General features: G+C 36.8%; 1 pseudogene; it reads left to right on the top strand.

Moving 5' to 3' along the window:
- The first annotated feature begins 4,651 nt into the window (after positions 1 to 4,651).
- Positions 4,652 to 13,939, top strand: part of LOC129316446 (casein kinase 1-like protein HD16) — a 49,409-nt pseudogene continuing 40,121 nt past the window's right edge.

The raw sequence follows: 13,939 nt of genomic DNA, 5'->3' as shown, positions 1-13,939 counted from the left end.
TTTTCAATAAATTTGAGTTGGATGAGGCTAAACCAACAACCGCGACTTTGTAATTAGTGGATAGAAGTTTAGCTTATCCACATGGTGTTATTGAAGATGTTCTTGTGAAGGTGGATAAATTCATTTTTTTGATTGAGTTCATTGTCCTTGATTGTGAGGTGGATTGTTGTAACATCCCAAGTTTGAATTCCCTAATTAATTAAACCTAGTTAGGGTAATTAAGTAAATTGAAGTGGTGTGTGACCAGAGAGCTCTAAAAATCATGTTTCATGCTATTTCAACCCTAATTGTGGGTCTGGTATAGAGGTGGACCACCTGGGCATCAAAAGGAGAAGAAAAGGAAGAGTTGAAGTTGCTGTGCCACACGCTGTGGTGCATAGATCATCTGCTGCGGTGCACAGCCATCTCTAAGCGAGGGAGGACCTCTCTATGCCTTACATTGCGGTGCGTTGTGTGTCCACCGTGGCGCATGGCCATTTTCTGCACTTTATCAGACGCGAAATGAGATAAAAAAAGAAAAAAAAAAAGAAAAGAGAGAAAGGAGAGGCATGCCAATGCTTTGCTAGGGTTTGCTTGGGGACTACTTTGAGAGTATTTTGAAGGCTACAAACACCTAAGGTAAGTATCATACTCATTAATCTCCCCTTTTTTTTCACATTCATGAGTTTATGATTAAGGCTTGATAGTGGAAGTGGGATTTCAGTCTATATAGGTTATGGGTCTGAATTTGTTGACTTAAATGGAGTTAATGGGGGTATATTAAGGTATTTAAACCTAAGTATGATGAGTTTTGATGTCTTTGGTTGTTGGGCACCATTAATATCTAAAAATCCCATTTATTATGGGTGGTTGGAAGTTTGTGATGCCATTAATGAGGATTTAATGGCTCATTAATGCTATTAGGGGCTAAAGGTAATTATTAAACTCAATGGTTAGGCTCCACCTTTTATAAAGTGAAGGTTGGGCAATTTAGAAGTAGAGATTCAGGGTTCAAATGTTTGAGTTTGTTATGTTGATGAAATTCAAATTGGTTGATTGTAGTTTTGGCTCTTGGTTACCTTTTAGAGTGGAAATTCAAACTTGGAAGCTAGTTGATTGAGGGATAAACCTTTGACCTCTCAAAGGTTTGAGGTAACCAGGGGAAAACTTTACTTTAGATAGTTGTATGTTAATTGATTGTTGAGTATGAATGGTGAATGTTACATGCATGAGATTGATTTTTATGAAAAACTATATATATGTTTCATTGAATGCATGGAAATGCTATTTTTGACTTGAAAGTATAATATGTAAAGTCAAGAGAGTTTTAACTATGAATATTGTTGTTGTTATTGAAAGATGTATGTGATGAGGTATAGAGGTAGTTGTTTGTTAATGAAAAATGAATTTTTGAGAAAATGTGAGAATACACACTTGGGTAGCGCAAGGTCGTGAGCCCAATGTGGTTGTAATAATAGTGAGTAAATGAAAGTGAAAAAGTAAACTTAAGTGAGTAATGATTATGGCATGATCAGTGGCAGGAGTTCGCCTAGGGATTTGGGAGTAGAGAAAATTCATATGGTAATTAGGCTACCTCTGGTGCATGGGGGCTATAGTCTTGTCTTACTATTTGTCGAGGGACTATCCTATAATTTGTCAAGGGACTAGAATCTAGCTATCTCTACTGGTTCAATGAGGAGAATAGCCTAGGGTATGAGACACCCCAGGGATTTGAGAATGGGGGAAGCTGTGGTCTGAGAGTGAGTCCTGTGATCTTTGGCTGGGTTACATCTCACGATTGGTGAGCTTAGGTAGTCCAATCATACGGACGGAGCCCTAATCAGTGTTATAGCCCACGGTTTCAGTCTGAGGAAATAAGAAGGATATAATGTTGGATGATCATTGCCTCAGTAAATATATGATGTGTCACACGTGCTAAGTGGTGGCAAGTCGTAAGAATATAGGTCTTGTCACATATATGAGAATATGGAGATAATGCATCTAGTTGTGTGTGTAAAAAAACTATAGAGTAATAAATGATAAAATGTGATATATGGGGACATGTTTTATAAATTTGATCTCCTTATGCATGTTTTTGCTTTATAATTGATATATAATTGCATGGGGTAGGTTTAACCTTGGTTACTAAGTGGCTAGACTCACCTCTCTTATTTAATACTTTTCAAGCTCTAGCTCTGGTGTTGAGAGAGAGAAGACTAAAGAGGCAGGGAATTAGCATATTCCTACTGTATGCCTCTAGTTTAGCTTTAATTGTGTAATAGTATATGGCTTGCCAATTCTAGAATTCATATTACCTCACTTGCACTATTTTGGTTGTTGAAAATGTTAGAATTGTATTTTGGACCCTTAGCCTTTGTGTATTTTGTCATATATATGTTTATAGGGCCAAAATACTAGTGCAAATGTAGAAATGAAGTTTTGAGCATGTTTTGAATGATTTGAGTTAAATGTAATGCTAATTTACCTCCCCCTTTGTTTTTGGTAAATTGAGGTTGAGGAATGAATTTTAGTTATACTAATGTTTTGATGCTTGTGATGTGTTGTACTGGTAGTCTTAGGTCTATTGGATATGGTCCAGGTGTTAAGAAAAGCTTTTGACGCTTGTTGACGGTTTTGGACACCCATTTTGTATAAAAGTGTTGAAAAGTGATCAAATTGTGTTTGGCTGTCCAACTTCCTAGTATGATGTGTTTTGAGAGTGAAACTTATGCTATTAATTAGTACAGGAAAAGAGCTTTTCGTAGACACCTAGATCACGTCATTCGAACGTCAAATGGAGAATCGAGGCGAGTTGGAAGTTCCCTCAATTTTGCTATCAAATGATAGTAGAACTAGTGAAATTTTATGCAACACACCACAGCGCATGGCAGTTGAGTCGCAGTGCATGGCACAGAAAGCAACATGCCGGGTCACAGAGTGCATTCGCTACAGTGTATTGCTCTGTATTTTAGTAAATAATTTATTTTCAAACATTTTTGACTTCTTTTACTCCTCTGAGGTATTCCATACTTCCAAAACTTATTTTTACTCTGATATGAAAGGTTTTGATTAATTTTTTAAATCGTTTTTATTTAGAAAACTTGGGATCCTTTCCTTTTGGATTAAACCTTGGTAATCACTCTTTGGAGCTAATCCCTCAATTACCATGAGCTTTATTTGTTAAGTGTGTTTAGTGGAGTAAGAACGTTATAAACTTGGTATCAGTTTCTCTAGTTTTGAGAACTGGTCTTTAGTTTTGTGATTGAGTTGTTTAGATTTTTTATTGTGCATTGCATATAGGGAATTGGCAATATCTTATTACACTTGTTATTTCCCTCACCAAGCTAGTGCTAACTCCCTTTTCCTTTTTGGGATTGCTTCCATCCTTAAGAGGGGAGAATATGCACTAGAAAATGTGCAAAGATCGGAATAAGAACCGGTGAACCAAGAACAACAACCAGGACCTCAATAGGGTAATAAAGACAATGCCCTGGATGAACTGAGGCATATGATGATGGACATCCAAAGGAGAATGGATAGTTATGACGAGATCCTCAGAAGAAGACCTGGGGAGAGTAGCAAGACAGTTGAGAGAGTTAGGGTTGACCAAGAGGAAGACTGAGATAATATGCATGCTGAGGTGCATGGACATAGAGACGAAGAGTACTATGAGGAAAGTATTCCTAAGAGGCCAGTGTTACTAATGAGGCCTAGGATGAGTGAGTCGAAAGGCTCCATTGATATGGCTTCGAAGTGATTCACGAGGTTGAATCGTCCTTCCTTTGAGGGTTCTATAGAGGATCGAGCAGCTGAAAAGTAGATCGACAGGCTTGAGACCATCTTCTCGGTCATGACTTATACGACTAAGCAGAGGGTTCTCTTAGCTACTTTTATGCTTGAGGACGCAGCAAAGTAATGGTGGGAAAGTATGAGGCCAGTGGATGGCTTGCATTTGACATGGACAAAGTTCAAGAGGCAGTTCTTCGCCCATTACTTTACAGCCTCATTTCAAGTAAAGAAAGAGGCTGAATTTCACAAATTGCAACAGGGAAATATGAATGAGAAGGAGTTTATAGCAAAGTTTAATGAGCTATCAAAGTACTCCACCTACCTAAGTCATCATGACGATGAGTATTGGAAGGCTGAGCAATTTCTTGATAAGATGAGGCCTGAGTTCAGCTAACAGTTAACTGCCTTTGATATTACTTCCTTTGAGGTTATGTGCAACAAGTTCAGAGCTATAGCCAGAAGGAGTAGAGTAGTGGAGGAGAAGAAAAGAGATGGTTAAGGGAGATTCTCTTCCTACACGGGCCCTATGGGTGGAGTGAGTAAGAATTCAGGTTTTAACCTAAGCATGTCTAGGAGGTACAGTGCTAGAGGGAGCAAGAAGAAGAGCTTCTAGAAGGGGTCCCAATCTAGGGGATCCAACCAAAGGAGCAATACCCAGAGGAGTATAAGTGGGGTCAGAAATTAGACTTCCCAGCAGGGATCTATGGATTCATTTACTATGATGCTAGCTAGAGCTCCGCAGTGCAACAAATGCGAGAAACATCACCAAGGGCAATGTTGGGTTTGCTTCAAATGCAACAAGGTGGGACACATAGCTAAGTTTTTCCCAGAGAACATACCTGCTCCTGATCAAATATCTGCTATCCCAGAATGAGTCTTTGCTATGACCAGAGCGGAGACCGAGGCTTCACCAAAGTTGACTAGAGGTATAATTTTGCTTTGTGGTCACCAAATAGATGCTTTGTTTGATTCTAGTGCTACACACTCTTTTATATCTGATGATTGTGCCAAGAGACTAAACTTGCATGTGCTTGAAATGCCATTTGCCATGAATGTGTCTACACCAGCTGGTGCATATGTGAGGACCAGTCGGACTTGTTTGAAACTAGAATTGAAGTTTGGTGATAAAGTTTCTGTGATTGACTTAATCTGCTTACCTTTGAGTGGTGTTGATGTGATAATAGGGATGGATTGGTTGTCTACCAATGGTGTGACATTTGACTATAATAGAAAGACAGTCTCCTTACCAGTTTACAGAGTGACAACTGTTAACCCTGAACCTGTCAAGTCATTGTCAGTAGTGGATTGTGAGACTCCCATGTTCTTGACAGCCTTATAAGTGGAGAAGTAAGTGAAAGAAGGGTACCAGGTTTTCATGATCTATTGTTCTACACATGAAGTGTATGATGGAGGAATTGATAGAATTGGTGTAGTGAATGAGTTTCCAGAGGTGTTTGATGACCAAATGTCAGGATTGCCACATGAAAGAGAGATTGAATTCTTAATTGATTTAGTAGATGGTACCAAGCTAATCTCTAAGGCTCTATGTCGAATATCTCCTACAGAACTGGAAGAATTGAAAAAGCAGTTATAAGAGGTGCTAGAGAAGGGATTCATTTGGCCGAGTGTATCACCGTGGGGATCGCCTGTGCTATTTGTAAAGAAGAAAGATGGGAGTATGAGGTTGTGCATTAACTACAGGCAACTCAACAAAGTGACAATTAAGAACAAGTATCCATTGCCACGGATTGATGACTTACTTGACCAACTTGCCAGAGTTGCAGTTTTCTCTAAAATTGATGTAAGGTCTGGATATCACCAATTGAGGGTTAAAGCAGATGATGTGCCTAAGATTGCGTTTAGGACATGATACGGGCATTATGAGTTCTTAGCAATGCCCTTCGGTTTGACAAATGCTCCCGCAATCTTTATGGACTACATGAATAGGATCTTCAGACCCTACTTAGACAAATTTATAGTGGCTTTCATTTATGACATCCTGATATACGCGAGAGATGAGGAAGAACACATAAGACATCTGAGGATAGTGTTGCAAGTGCTGAAAGAGCACAAGTTGTATGCCAAATTGAGCAAGTGTGAATTTTGGCTATGAGAATTGAAATTTTTGGGACATGTTGTTTCTGCTGACAGTATAGTAGTGGATCCATACAAGGTTGATGTAGTATTACAGTGGGAGAGACCAACATTGATAACTGAGATAAGAAGTTTCTTGGTTTTAGCTAGCTATTATCGGAGATTTATCTAAGGATTCTCTCAAATTGCTTCTGCTTTGATGAAGCTAATAAAGAAGGATCAGCTGTTTGTTTGGACAGAGGAGTGTGAAGAGGCGTTTTAGACTCTAAAGGAGAAGTTGACTACAACGCCAGTGTTGACTATTCCAGATCCTATATGGCCATATGTGGTTTACACCAATGCATCACTTAAGGGACTAGGTTGTGAGCTGATATAAGATGATAGAGTTGTAGCTTACACATCAAGACAGCTAAGACTACATGAGGAGAGTTATCCAACTCATGACCTTGAGCTAGCAACGGTTGTATTTGCTTTAAAAATATGGAGGCACTATCTCTATGGTTTATAGTTTGAGGTATTTAGTGACTATAAGAGCCTCAAGTATTTAATTGATCAGAAGGAGTTGAATATGTGACAGCGAAGGTGGATGGAATTTTTGAAAGATTATAATTTTGAGTTGAAGTACCATCTAGAGAAGGCCATTATAGTGGCTGATGCTTTAAACTGCAAGACCTTACATATGGAGTGGCTGATGATCCATAAGTACAAGCTACTAGAGGATTTCTCTAGTGAACACCAAAATAGTCTAGATTTCACCGTGTGCAACTTGAATAAAATGGTAATTACTAATGAATTTTAGAAAGACTTGAGAAAAGCTCAGCTTAAAGACAAGTATCTGTTAGAGATTAGAGATGATATCGAGGCAAGGAAAATAAGATTAAGGACTTTTGGTTCAATAAAGATGGGTTAGTAGTATATAGAGATTAGGTATGTGTACCTGATGATAAATGGGTTTGAGAGACTATTCTAGCTAAAGCTTATCGGAGTAAGTTTACTATTCATCCAGGAACTACCAAGATGCATCAAGACATGATGAGTAGGTGGTGGTGGCTTGGTATGAAGAGTGATGTGACAGAGTATGTATCCTGATGTTTGACTTGTCAGAAGATAAAGATCAAGCACCAAAGACCCCCAGGATTGCTATAACCATTAGAGATTCCCATGTGAAAATGGGGTTGTGTTTCTGTAGATTTCATTATGGGATTGCCACGTACCCAAACGAATCATGATGCTATTTGGATAATTGTGGATAGATTGACCAAGTTTACCCATTTTTATCTATTAGAGCCCATTATGCCCTAGAGAAGCTCGTAGAGGTCTATATTCAAGAGATTGTGAGGTTACATGGGGTGCCGAAAGAGATTGTGTTAGATCACGATCCGAGGTTTACTTTAAACTTTTGAAAAGCACTATATGAGGCTATGGGTACAAAATTGAAGTTCTGTATGGCTTATCACCTTCAGACTGATGGTCAAACCGAGAGGACCATCTAGACTCTCAAGGATATGCTACGTGCTTGTGCCATCGAATGGAGTGGCAGTTAGGATAAGCACTTACCTTTGGCAGAATTCTCTTATAGTAACAATTTGTATGTGAGCATTTAAATGGTTCTATATGAAGCCTTATATAGCAGGAAGTGTAGATCACCACTTTGTTAGATTGAATTGAGTGAGAGAAGCATAATGGGTCCTAGTTTGGTGGATCAAACCATTGAGAAAATTGAGACTATTCGGTAGAAGTTGTTGACTACTCGAGTCGACAAAAGAGCTATGTAGATAAGAGGAGGAGACTGTTGGAGTATATGGTGGGAGACCACATATTTTTGAAGGTCACACTTATGACCGGAATTAGGAGATCTATTCGTGTAAAGAAGTTGACTCCTAGATTTATTAGGCCATTTGAAATTCTTGAGAGAATTGGGCCTTTGGCATGCCGGATTGCTTTACCTCTTCATTTGTCGAGTGTGCATGATATATTCCATGTGTCTCAATTAAAGAAGTATCAACCTAACCATTCATATGTGATTGAGCCCAAAGATGTAAAGTTACGTGAGAATTTGACATATCGGGTAGAGCTGGAGAAAATTGTGGATGTTAAAGAGAAACAACTGAGAAATAAAACAATTTGGATGGTGAAAGTCATTTGAAAAGGGATGACTTCTGGTGATACTACATGGGAAATCAAAGAGAAGATGAAAAACTAGTATCCTTACTTGTTTCTATGAAGTAAGGTTTTACTAGCTTTGCTAGATTAAATGAATTTTGGGGATAAAATTCCTAAAAAGAAGGGAGAGTTGTAACATCTCAAGTTTTAATTCCCTAATTAATTAAACTTAATTAGGATAATTAAGTAAATTGAAGTGGTGTGTGGCCAGAGAGGTCTAAAAATCATGTTTAATGCTATTTTAGCCTTAGTTGTGGGTCCGGTATAAAGGTGGACTACTTGGGCATCGAAAGGAGAAAAAAACAAAGAGTTGAAGTTGCTGTGCCACACATTGCAGTGCATAGATCGTCTGCCATGGTGTACACCCATCTCTGAGCGAGTGAGTGTAACACTTGCCTCGAGTGTTATCTAAAAATTACACAATTCAAATAAACTAAGTGTGGTTAAGGAGTTAATTCTAAAACCAACTTAGAAAACAAACCATTTAAATCACTAAGCAGATACACGATTGTTAAGTAAACATTAAAAAATTTTTTTAAGTAAAAAAAATTTATAGGTTTTACCTATAGTGCATGGAAGCAAGCTAGGCGAAAGCGAGGTAAAAAGATGTTGTCATTATAGCATTAACATGCCCTCTCGGGCCAACTTCTAGGAGGCACCGTTCTATCATTCGGTCCCCGATCAAAGAAATTTTAAAGCTTACACTTCATGTTCAAAGGGTATTATAAGTGTACTAAATTTTAAAAAGATCCAATGGTTGGATTAAAAATTAGACATATTACAAGTTTGGTCATTTTTGCTATCATGATAGCTGACAGCACCTCCAGACTAACTTCCGAAGTGCACCATTTTATCATCCGACTCCGATCAGAGAAATTCCAAAGCTCACATGTCACTTTTAAAGAGTACTATTAGCATACCAAATTTTGAAAAGATCTAACGGACGGAATGAATTTCGTGTATGTTGCAATATCATCACTGTTGCTGCCATGACAGCTCCTCCGGACCAAATTCTGAAGTGTGCTGTTTCTTCTTCCAATGTCTGATAAATATGATTCTAAAGCTCACACGAAACTTATAAAATATTTTACTTGTGACCCAAATTTTAGAGAAATCCAACGGTCGGATTAAGATTTGAACACCCAGAAGCAAAAGTGCAGTTTTTTTTAGCAAGAACCATTTTCAAAATTGTCCAAATCTCATCCTAATAGTCACAAACCTGTGAGAATACTTTGGACACATCAAATAGGACTAAAAACACCTGATAGAACATTTAAATGATAGAAAAACTCTTTATACCAAAATTTGACCACCCGGGTGCCATTTCCTAAAATGGACCTTGAACCCCTAAAAAGCACAAATCACATAAGAGTGGCCAAAAACCATTCTAAATATCATATACACATATGAATACATATGCTAAATATTTTCACTTGGGTTAGAGATCTATGTGGGGCCCATGCACCTACTCTCTCTATCCAAGGTGTATTCTTACCCATAGCATACTATTTTGCAATGCAATCACCTTGCTTTTGCTTGTGGAATCACATATATATCAAAATAAATATTTGCTTGTAGTAAAAACTTGGTCTACTAAATAAATCCATCAAAACCACACACCATAACCAAGTTTCCTAGCCACAAGTCTACAAGCAAATAAAAATTCATACACAAGCCATACAATCCACACATACTCACACACATATACATAATCACATCCTATTGGCACCCTAATCCTAAATATATTACAATAGATTTTCTTAAAAGAAAGGGGTTGCAGTTCTTTACAATCCACAAACAACCCTTAGCTTTGCTCCTTTCCCTGTCCTACACCGATTCCTTCACCTAGATCTAGAAATATTGAAAAGAAAGGGGTAAGACAACCACAGTCTTAGTAACAAAGAAATCTACATTGATTATTACAAAGTAAGCCATAATCGAATAAACGAATAATAAATTTAACATAGTATATAATTTAGCCATTTAAAATGCATGAATATATGACATAGGTTGGTATGGCCTTTCATGACCAACAAAATGCCCCCTAGCACTCTTTAACTTACAGGTAAATCTTATATCTACTTGTATCTCCATAGGCACAAAACATAATCTAAGGCATGATCTAATCTACCGAACCGCCTATGCCCCTTTGACGTGAATCCTGAACAGTCAAAGCTAACTCCCTCCCAGAGCTAGCTCAACTTACTCTCCATGTGAGGGCTACCTTAGCCTAGGCACTCAACCTCACACTTCATATGTCAGATTCCCTCTCCTACTGAGAGGTTTCGAACACTCAATATACTAACCACTTTAGTGCACTAAGCCCCTAATACGTAAGACAACACTGAGTACTGGCAATGTGCCATAAAATATCAAAAGTCCACACCTTCTCATTGGTAAACTTCCACCGAGATCATGCCTTTCACTCATGTCTACCTTTTTCGAGTATTAACCACTTCAACACTCTAAGGTAGTATAACATTTATAAATCTCCCTTAAAGGATTCCTTAACCTATCTAAGATACCTTACTTAGTTACAGTTTCTTAAGTGCAACTTCTATTCTTTATGATTACAATACATGCAAACAAATCTCGTTTCCATAAAAATACTATTGTTAAACAATTAAAAAATATATTTGCACTATAATAAAAGTAGTACCCCATAACCCCTTATAAAGCACATTTAATATTTTAAAATATGTAATACATGATAGCTAGTAATATTTATTCAAAAATAGCTAAAACAAAGTAATAAGAAATATAAATTCTCCTGTTACCTCAACCTTTTAGTATCAAAAGGGTTCCTCTTGTACAAAATAGGACTTGGCTTGTTTCTTAACTTCTCAATAAGTTCCACCAATAATTCCCTACAACATATAAGTGATTCACATCACTTATCATGACAAATAGGATTTAATGAAGACTATAGCTCATACCACATAACTTGAGCCAATGAGTCATAATCCATCCTAATGGTCCATATATTAAACCAACCATTCACATAATATCACTTAACCACTAAAATCATTTATTAGCCATCACTAGGCTAATTTTCAATTTATATAATTTTTAATCAATTAAAAACTTTCACTTAGTGTCACCAACTTTCACCATTAGCCCTTATAATGAAAACTAAATCTTAATTTAAATCTTATTGGGATCAAATAGAAAAATTATAGCTAAATCAATAGACTTAAACCATTGAGGAGCACAACCCAACCTCTCAGGGTTTATTTTGTTCCTGAAACACCTTTTTTATCCAATTATCCACTCAAAACATTAGATCATTATATAGAAACTCAAAAAATTCTTCCTAGGATCTAAAGAAACTAAAGCTTACAAGAATAAAGCCTTTGAGATTAAAATTTAAAAATTTTCTCTTTCAAAAATTAAAGAAAATCAAGAGGGAAGGAAAAGGATTGAAGTAGAGAGTTTACCTACTACGTAGCTAAGCTCACAACGGTTGCAAAACCTTCTAAATTTAAGCCCAAGTCCCTCTCTTCCTCCTCTCTTCTTCCTCTCACTCTCATCCATGCATTTCTTTCTTTCCTTTGTTCTTTGTTATATTTTGTTTCTGTGTTCATTTTGGTCTTTAAAAAGCTGATATAAGACTTTAGGGAAAAATACAGAAAAGGGCCTAACATTTTTTATTATAGCACAAAAGCTTAGGTCAACTTTGGTAATTTTTTCCTAGTTAAAAATAAAATAAAACTAAACTTTTGCTGAGTAAAACTCAAACTCTGGACTTCTATCAAATTATTCTAAATTTTAATTTAATTATAGATATTTTATTTTATTTTTAAAATAAATTCGAGTCTTAAAATTTCAGGATGTTACAGGGAGGACCTCTTTGTGCCATGCGTCGTGATGCCTAGCCATTTTCTTTACTTTATCAGACGTGAAATGAGATAAAAAAAGAAAGAAAAGAAAAGAGAGAAAGGAGAGGCGTGCCAATACTCTGCTAGGGTTTCCTTGGGGATTACTTTTGAGAGCATTTTGAAGGCTACAAATACTCAAGGTAAGTATTATACTCATTAATCTCCCCTGTTCTTCCACATTCATGAGTTTATGATTAAGGCTTGATAGTGGAAGTGGGATTTCAGTCCATATAGGTTATGGGTCTAAATTTGTTGACTCAAATGGAGTTAATGGGGGTAGATTAGGGTATTTAAACCTAGGTATGATGAGTTTTGGTGTCTTTAGTTGTTGGGCACCATTAATATCCGAAAATCCTATTTATTATGGGTGGTTGGAAGTTTGTGATGCCATTAATGAGGATTTAATGGCTCATTAATGCTATTAGGGGCTAAAGGTAATTATTAAACTCAATGGTTAGGCTCCACCTTTTATAAAGTGAAGGTTGGGCAATTTAGAAGTAGAGATTCAGGGTTCAAATGTTTGAGTTTATTATGTTGATGGAATTCAAATTGGTTGATTGTAGTTTTAGCTCTTGGTCACCTTTTGGAGTGAAAATTCAAACTTGGAAGCTAGTTGATTAAGGGGTAAACCTTTGACCTCTCAAAGGTTTAAGGTAATCGGGGAAAAACTTTACTTTGGGTAGTTATAAGTTAATTGATTGTTAATTAATTGTTGAGTGTGAATGGTGAATGTTACATGTGTGAGATTGATTTTTATGTAAAACTATATATATATATGTTTCATTGAGTGTATGGAAATGCTATTTTTGACTTGAAAGTGCAATATGCCTTGTCAAGAGAGTTTTAACTATGACTATTGTTGTTGTTGTTGAAAGATATATGTGATGAGGTATAGAGGTAGTTGTTTGTTAATGAAAAATGGATTTTTGAGAAAAGGTGAGAATACACACTTGGGTAGTGCAAGGTTGTGAGCCCAATGTGGTTGTGATAATAGTGAGTAAATGAAAGTAAAAAAGTAAACTCAAGTGAGTAATGATTATAGCATGATCAATGACAGGAGTTCGCCTAAAGATTTAAGAGTAGAGAAAATCCATATGGTAATTAGGCTGCCTCTGGTGCATAGGGGCTATAGCCTTATCCCATTGTTTGTTGAGGGACTATCCCATACTTTGTCGAGGGACTAGAACTTAGCTATCTCCATCGGTTCAATGAGGAGAATGGCCTAGAGTATGAGACACCCCAGGGATTCGAGAATAGGGAAAGCCGTGGTCTGAGAGTGAGTCCTGTGATCTTTGGTCTGGTCACATCTCACAATTGGTGAGCTTGGGTGGTCTAGTCTCACAGACAAAGCCTTAATTAGTGTTATAGCCTACAGCTTTAGTCTGAGGAAATAAGGAGGATATAAGGTTGGATGATCATTGCCTAAGTAAATATATGACCTGTCACACGTGCTAGGTGGTGGCAAGTCACAAGAGTATAGGTCTTGTCACATATATGAGAATATAGAGACAATACACCTAGTTATGTGAGTAAAGAAGCTATAGAGTGATAAATGATAAAATGTGATATATGGGGACATGCTTTATAAATTTGATCTCCTTGTGCATGTTTTTGCTTTATAATTGATATATAATTGCATAGGGTGGGTTTAACCTTGGTTATTGAGTGGCTAGACTCATCCTTCTTATTTAATACTTTATAGGCTCTAGCTCCAATATTGAGAGAGAGAAGACTAAAGAGACAGGGAATTAACATATTCCTACTGTATGCCTTTAGTTTAGATTTAATTGTGTAATAGTGTATGGCTTGCCAATTTTAGGATGCATATTACCTCACTTGCACTACTTTGGTTGTTGAAAATGTTAGAATTATATTTTAGGCCCTTAACCTTTATGTATTTTGTCATATATATGTTTATAGTGTCAAAATACTAGTGTAAGTGTAGAAATAAAGTTTTAAGCATGTTTTGAATGATTTGAGTTAAATGTAATGCTAATTTACCTTCCCCTTTGTTTTCGGTAAATTAGGGTTAAGGA

This window comes from Prosopis cineraria, unplaced genomic scaffold (assembly GCF_029017545.1).
Source record: "Prosopis cineraria cultivar Desert tree isolate PC_DT_omini unplaced genomic scaffold, ASM2901754v1 PC7, whole genome shotgun sequence".
Classification (NCBI taxonomy): Eukaryota; Viridiplantae; Streptophyta; class Magnoliopsida; order Fabales; family Fabaceae; genus Prosopis; species Prosopis cineraria.
Note: the sequence above shows the minus strand (reverse complement) of the source record. Positions and strands in the feature narration are given on the sequence as shown.